This window comes from Vigna unguiculata, chromosome 11 (assembly GCF_037176805.1).
Source record: "Vigna unguiculata cultivar grain cowpea cultivar isolate G323 ecotype 2 chromosome 11, ASM3717680v1, whole genome shotgun sequence".
NCBI lineage: Eukaryota > Viridiplantae > Streptophyta > Magnoliopsida > Fabales > Fabaceae > Vigna > Vigna unguiculata.
This window is the reverse complement of record NC_140802.1, coordinates 28,051,253-28,058,340: the sequence shown is the minus strand read 5'-3', so window position 1 is coordinate 28,058,340 and position 7,088 is coordinate 28,051,253. Positions and strand designations below refer to the sequence as shown.

The 7,088-nt window shown below is 34.4% G+C and overlaps 1 long non-coding RNA gene across 1 annotated transcript; it reads left to right on the top strand.

Moving 5' to 3' along the window:
* The first annotated feature begins 3,026 nt into the window (after positions 1-3,026).
* LOC114182656 (uncharacterized) lies at positions 3,027-4,528 on the top strand. Its single transcript, XR_014986213.1, has 4 exons — positions 3,027-3,169; positions 3,666-3,788; positions 3,972-4,049; positions 4,127-4,528. It is a non-coding gene; the product is annotated as an uncharacterized LOC114182656 (long non-coding RNA).
* The last annotated feature ends 2,560 nt before the right edge of the window (positions 4,529-7,088 follow it).

The following is a 7,088-nucleotide window of genomic DNA, read 5'->3' as shown; positions in this document are numbered from 1 at the left end:
TAGTTGAAGAGACTTGCCACATCATTGCCACATCATTTCCACGTCATCTAAGTGAATGGGCCAACATTTGAGGCCTAGTAGTGTCATTTTTGTAATTCTGCACTCAATAATGACATTTTTGTAAATAGTAGTGGCAGAGTTGATTTGACCACGAGATTTTAGGTCATTTAGCATTGGCAGCCGCATCTCTTCTTCTCCAACCTCCATTTTCACGTTTTCAAGCTTTGGTGGGTGTCCATAGAGGTGCTCTCTTCGTTTTTGATGTTTTTGCACTAGTTTTTACCATTTTTATGCACATTTGACAGCACCCAATGTGGGATTTACGTTTTGAATTCATTTGGTAGCTTGGGCATCTTGTAATGTGGATTGTATTGACTTAGAACAACACCCATTGATGGGGTTTTCAGTTTTTATACCATCGCAGTGTTTTTCGTTCAATTGAAGCTCTAGAATTTTGCTTTTGATGTTGAAATCGCATTGGGAGAATTCGTAAGTTAGGGTTTTTGATTTTGTTTTCGTGATTCCAGTTTTGAAGAGCTTGTGTGCTCCATTTTCCATGTCTAGCTAAGCTTTTTGCATTGATTCTTTGACGAAATTGAAATGAAACCATGAGATTGTTGGTTGTTTTTGTGTTGTATTTGGAATTGCCTCTATTTCAGGTTGCGTTTTGATGATAAATACGTTTTTGATGCATGCTTAATCTCAAATTTGTGTGTGCACATTTTAATACCTTGTATCCATGCTTAATGTTTATGGGTTTTGTCACAACTTGCTTCAATCTGTGGGTGTTGACTGCCTGGAATTTGTTGTGCTTAATGACATATTGAATACATGGTAATTTTCACTTAGTTGATTACTTAGGGTTCATGAGAGCATATTCGAATAGAACAATTAATTTTGTAATCTGTGATTGGTGGACTTTCAATTGAAGCAAGGAATCATTGTGTTTTCATATAACTGTTAAATTTCTCTGCAATTTTGTGAATTAAATTTTGCGTGAATCTGCCAAACCCCCTGTGTTATATTGTTGTGTCACTACAAAAAAATTACTTTTTAGTAGAGGTTATTTTGAGGAGGTTGTTCAGACCTCCACAAATTAAAATGATTTAGGATGATTTTGAGAATTGTCTAAAATGACAATAATTATAGGAGTTTTAATTATTTTTTAAAGAGGTTAATAACCTCTGCAAATTAAAATACATTTTCAACTTTTTGTGTTTTCTTCCTTCTCATTTTTTCTTGTTCCTTCCTTCCATTTTTTTTCAGTTGCTTATGGAGTTTCGTTTATGGTGAGTTCTCTCGCGCCTGTTCTTCATCTCTCTAGCTCCTTATTCGACATTCTCTCACATTTGTTTTCTTTTTGAATCGGATGACTTTCTATGATGATCGGGTGTAGCTCGCAAAAGCACCGTGTGTTGCTCGTTGACGATTGGAGAAGACGAAGTGGGTACGATCCTTTTTTATTCTAGGTTTTCGAATGGAGTGTGATAGCGGGTTTTCGAATGGTTTTCAATTCTAGGTTTTCGCTTCTACAATTTTCTTGGTCTTGAATTTACTTCATATTCTGAGTGTTATCTAACGGTAAAAAATCACTGGTTATGAGGGGCGCGTAGTGGTACTAAAGGCCGAGGCAGTTGGAGAGGATTTCGATGCGACCTGTGATGTCGAGGTAGTCGTATTGTGATGGGAAGGGTTCCGACAAAAGGTATAAGGGTTGGTAGACTTGCTGCTGCGACAGAGGCAACGAGTGATGCTTCTTGAAGGAAGAAGGGTTGCTTAATTGTTAGTTTTTTTGAATTTTTTTCTTTCCTTGGTTTTGTCAACTCCTGTATGTGATTTTTCTAATCGATTTGAGAAAGCATTTGTGAAATGATTATTGTTTTCTCGAACATATTAATGGTTTGAGTAATCGATAATCCTACAAGAATAATGAAAGTCAAATTTTAATTTCTATGGGGCCTTCCAAGGGTTTTTCTTAGGGTATTACTTTGCTTGATCCTCATTCGATTGTATTATTTATTCTTACAGTTCAAGATGAAGCATCAATTGAATTATGGTGAAGATGATTGTCCTATTACTGCCCTTGATGAAGCAACCATTGCATAGGAAATCTATTGACACATTAGGCCAGAGAACTTCTTGGTATAGAGGTGTCACAAGGTTGGTTTACTTTTTTTTCAATGTTCTTGTATTTTTTTTCTAAATGCTAATTTGATGAGTGGTGAATTTTCTTTGTGAACCGAAGATGGTTATGATATGGAAGAGAAAGCTGCAAGAGCATATGATCTTGTAGATCTTAAGTATTTACAGAGGAGTATAGAGGAGTACAGAGGAGTGACAAGGTGTAATGTTGTTTCTCTGCCACTTTTTTTTTATGTATTACAAAGATTAAACATGGTGGTTAAGTAGGCTAAATAGGTTAAATCCACTTTTCATTGTTGCACAAGCACCACCAGCATGATGGATTTAAAGGGGTGATGCATTGTAGCTTTTGAGATATAATAGCATAAACCATCATGGGATCACTAATGCATTTATCAGTAGCTTCTTCCCCTGCACTTTAAAACATGTAAAGTTATGGTTTTCTTATGTTGCCATTGTCATAAGTGAGCAATGACTTTTGAATTACATTTTTTGTTCTTTTGATTTTTTAGTATCACACCTAGTAACATGACTACCACTTCTCTTTGTTATCACCATTTTTTCCAAACTATCTGAACAACTCACTAAAAATCATCTTTTGGAAAAGAAACTTATGAGTAAAATGCATCTTTTATTATTAATTGCTTCATATTAGCTACATATTGTCTTGGTATTGGGAGGTTTGGGTTTGAGCAGAGTTCGTATTCTCTCAGTTGGAGTGTCAATTTTTGTCTTTATTTTTCAGCATTTCTACTGTTTCATTAGTGATAGGTGTTCTGTGAAGTTGTAGTGAGCTATCTTAAAACAACATTCAGTTTCTTTTCTACTTTATTCCTCTGGTTGCTATCATAATTGTTTGATTTATGTGGATAATATCAGGAACCTTGACAAGCGCAAGTGGCTGTTGATTGCGATGGATGTGGCCTTTGGCATGGAGTACTTGCATGGAAAAAATATAGTACACTTTGACTTGAAAAGTGACAACTTGCTCGTGAATCTCCGAGATCCACACCGTCCAATATGCAAGGTTGAAATATTTTATTCTTGTGGTCATATTTAAAATCTTGTTCTGTATTTATTCAAACTAAAGATGCATACACTATGTTGTAAATAAGGAAATGAATAATTTGCGGACCAATTTCCTTGGATCCAAGTTTATTAATGATTTATAATTACCTTCATAGCATAGAGCAATTGAATACAGGGCCTGTTTGTTAAGATTTTATAAAAAGTGATTTATTTTTTAGAGTTTTATGTGAGGGAAAAGTAGTTTTTTGTTTTTTTTTTACGAGGAGTTTAATGGTATGCAATGACGGTGTAAATATATTTTACATAACTACTCAAAATTAACATAAATTGGTTTCCTATAGATAATTTTTTTCTTCTTCGAAAGCTTAAACAAACCCATAAAATTATTGAAGTGATATTTTAGAAGTAAAGGTGATTCCCTCTTAAAAATGTCGATACAAATGGGCTCATAGATTTTGTATCCCAGTAATCCACCCTTCTGACTTTCATTTCAGGTTGGTGACTTGGGTTTGTCCAAAGTAAAATGCCAGACTTTAATATCTGGCGGAGTTAGAGGAACTCTACCTTGGATGGCCCCATAACTGCTGAATGGGAGCAATAGTCTTGTATAAGAGAAGGTTTATTTTGTGCTTTAACTTGTTAGAAACATTGATTTATTTTTATGCTTCCTTCGTATTTTGTCATGCTATAAACAGTTTCGCTTCTCATATTTATCGTTATAGGTTGATGTGTTTTCGTTTGCTATTCTTGTTCTTACTAACTGTGTAAAGATCCAATTGTTTGTTCTTGTCATGTAAAAGGTGGATTTGACACCTTGTGTGGAGAAGCATGAGTTCTATTTTGATGTTGTTCTTGATGAGAATGTTATCAATGACGAAGTAAGGCAACTCCTTAACAAATATTAAATCTTTTTGTAGTTTCTTATTTTAATCTTTATGCTGTCTTGTTTTTGCAGCTATGAAGAGTACATAAAGATAAAAAGGTTAGAGATCTTGGAATGCATATCTTTATGTGAAAGATTTATCTTTTAATTTTCCCTTTTAAATCATTGGAGTACTGTGGGCGTGGACCAATTCAACTGAGATGGAACTACAATTATGGAGCAGCAGAGGAAAGCATTGGTAAATGGTAAGTTGAATGTGATGGAGGAAACCTTGATATTGTTCAGGCTCGTGTTGATTACTACACACAATACTATTCAAAGCTTGGAGCTGCTCCTGGTGATAACTTCACTTGCTAAGCCATCTTAGTTACTCAATGCATCAAGGATATCTTACTGGGATGGGTTGCTCATAAAGTTGGGTTACATGTTGAAAAAATCCCTTTTGTGAACAAGATTCAAGAGTCTAGCCAAGGAATTCTTTTTTCAACATTATGTATTTATTTTATATTTATATTGTAATTGACAATGAATAAACTTTATCTTAAATCATCAATAAAATTAATGTTGGTTACATTTTTGTGTATTGTATAAATTTATATATTTTATTTATTTCTTATTAGAAAAACAGATTCTATTAAATTAAGAAATCATTAATGCAGTGAGTGATTAAATAAAGGAGGTTTCAAACCTCCACAAAATAATATCATCAATAGAAGAGGTTAAAACCCTCCATTAAAAGACTTCTGCAGTATAACTAGGATACCAGAGGTTAACAAAAACCTCCGCAAATAAGTTGTGGCAACTCTAACTGTGGAGGTTTAGAAAACCTCTGCAAATTAATTTGTGGAGGGTAAAAACCTCCGCAAATTGAAATAAAAACCTCCACTAATCATCAATTTTTTTGTAGTGTGTTCATCTAGAAATTGAAACTTTGGACGAAAATATTGGTCGTTGGGAGACGACTTGGTTCAACTTTTGCATACTGCATTTAACTGTTTTAATTATTTGGTGGGGTACAACCTCCATCAATTATACTCCATGGCTTTGCTTCTTATATTATTTTGTGTAATGTTTCATTTAATTATATTATTATTTAAATGGGACGTTACACCTAACGGATGGTTCCTCATCCTCCAAAGGTGTCTTTAAACCTGCAACCTCATCTACTCCCACCGTGATAGAGGTCGTACCCCACGAAATTAAAACAAATAAATGTAATATGTGGTAAACAACCAGAGTCGTCTCTCAACGACAAATGTTCTTGTTCAAAGATTCATTTTCTAGACAAACACAACACCTATAACACAGGGGGGTTTGAGTGATTCAGTTTCAACACAAAATTACTAAAATGTAATTGGAGTTTTGATTAAACAATCACGAAAACAACAATGATTCCTTCCTTCAAATGAAATTTCACCCATCACAGATTACAAATTGAATTGATTTCGTTATTCCTCATAAAACTCATTGTTAAACAACTAAGCGGAGGTTAACCACAAATTGAACATGCAATTAAGTTATACAAACATTCATGAATTTGTCACAGTTCATTAAGCATGAAAATCAACTAAAACGAATTTAACACTCTGAAAATTAAGAAAAACATATTGGGTTCTTCAATTAAAACGCAAATCCACAACGAAGAAACAACAAAACCCAACCGAATTACAAAAATGCACTCCTATTTACAAAAATGTCATTCTGCCACTTAGAATTATAAAAATGCCACTATAGGCAGAAAATGATGGCCCAATGACGTGGACGGGCTGATTGACATGATGCAGACGTGGCAATGATTTGAAAATGACATGGCAACTCTCTTCATCTGAAGATTAATGTGCTAGCTCCAAAATTGCTTCACCTAAATACCTAAAAATAATTAAAAACGAAAATTAGGCCCAATAATGTGAAATTAACCTAAATTCAGAACAGTGGCCCAATAAATCCCAACAGATGAAAATTCACTAAAGATAAACAATTAAGCACAGAACAACTATCAAATGGGTACACAAAGGCTAGTGGAATGCAGGAAAATAATGACTCATCACACCGAATAGGTGATCATCGCAAAAGAAAGACAAACAACAAGAGACACAAAGTGTAAGGGTAACCTAGTTTATAAAAGAAATAATCATATAGCATTTAAACTTGTTACATTATAAAATAGCATATTTCAAGCATTCATAAAAAGAAATACCATACATATAATTGCAGAATTTCTAGACTCAATTATCCGGATCCATGCATTAACTCAGACATAGAAGTTGTGCACCTGTCATAAAAATGGATTGTGGCAAAGGCCCTGACTCCACTTGGTCTAACGAAAAGTGGATTGCGGCAAAGGCCCTAGCTCCACTTGGCATAACCAACATGAATCAATTTCCTCTGGACAGGGTAAGTTAGTTATGGCATCACCAGATTAGTGGTCCCACCCCTAATCCCTCCATAAGAACCTCCTTCAACTTTCACCACATAGACCATGACACTCTATATGACTTTGTAAGCCTAGTAGAGTATAGGATAACTTCTGACCAACACATATCCCTAGTCAATGCATAATAGCCTACTAGTGAGGACTGCACTTCTTCGTTAGAAGCATAATCCTTATGCAACAAACGATTCAAATTAACTTTATAATTCCATTCCATTAAGATCCACTTTCACTCTCTTACCATCATCACATTTCCTCAGAATCCAACACTTCAAAACAAAGATGCAATCCAACTTTAACCATCTCATTCCACTGATTTTGTTTCATACTTATAACCTGATCACTTCTCCATAAAACATACCCGTCAATTGTACACAACACATTCATCATATTCACAATATCATAATTCAAAATTTCATGTAATAAGCACTCTATAACAAAAATGTTCAAGAATAACTAGTAAAACTTCATAAACACAGAGAAAAACACAAATGTCACACATGATAGAGGGGGTATGACAATTCATGTTAAAGGTGAAGAAACAAATAGAAGGTTCCACAAGTAACTTAGGGATTTTTCCACAACCCGTGGATTTGGCTCTAG